The sequence below is a fragment of the Halyomorpha halys genome, unplaced genomic scaffold (genome assembly GCF_000696795.3).
Source record: "Halyomorpha halys isolate HHAL.00 unplaced genomic scaffold, Hhal_1.1 Scaffold22.1, whole genome shotgun sequence".
In the NCBI taxonomy this organism is placed as follows: Eukaryota; Metazoa; Arthropoda; class Insecta; order Hemiptera; family Pentatomidae; genus Halyomorpha; species Halyomorpha halys.
The window spans coordinates 594,235-594,910 of NW_027104816.1; the positions used below are offsets into that span (position 1 = coordinate 594,235).

The 676-nt window shown below is 28.4% G+C and overlaps 1 protein-coding gene across 1 annotated transcript in view; it reads right to left on the reverse strand.

The window, feature by feature from the left end:
- The window catches only part of fw (furrowed), a 290,787-nt gene that overhangs the window by 20,849 nt on the left and 269,262 nt on the right, over window positions 1-676 (reverse strand). The gene's annotated exons all lie outside the window — the stretch shown is intronic.

A 676-nucleotide genomic window follows, 5' to 3' on the forward strand; every position in this document is an offset into this window, starting at 1 on the left:
AAACAATGGAATTATACTAAAACAATCTAGGCTTAACAGTAGAGGTTGTAACAAAGTTTATTAAGTTATAACACATTCTCAATCAATAAAGTTAGGTGATGAAACAAAGAATATAATTTCATATTATAGGTTGAAAAGAGACTGATCACTAAGAAAATCAATAATTTAGATCACTGAATTGTATTGGAATATATTAAATTCCTATTGTAATTTTAGAAAATTCAAGATTTGTGTGATGAAAGTAATTGTGTTTATAATCTAAGCAACTAAATTGATTAGTGGTAATGTATGATGCCTAAGAGGGGCCATTTTGTTCAATAATCCTTAGCCATTTTGCTCTTGAATTTTTATCTAGGCTAGAATTTAATCAAATAAATTGTGGATCCTTCATTTAATTTAGGTAGCTTATTTTACATTCAAGAAATAAATTAAAATAAATCAAAGAACCAATTGTTTAACTATATACCATGAATAAATAAGCGAAGCAATTATTTCATGACCAGAACTCATTATAAAATGTGTTACAACTTTATCAATATTGTAAAATATGGTGCGGATGACCACTTTTGAATTTATTATGACATGGATCATGCCTGGATGTCCACTATGCTTAATTGTGAAATATCCGGCCCGGAGGACCATATGTTTAATTTAGGTATTCCCCGGAGTCAAAATT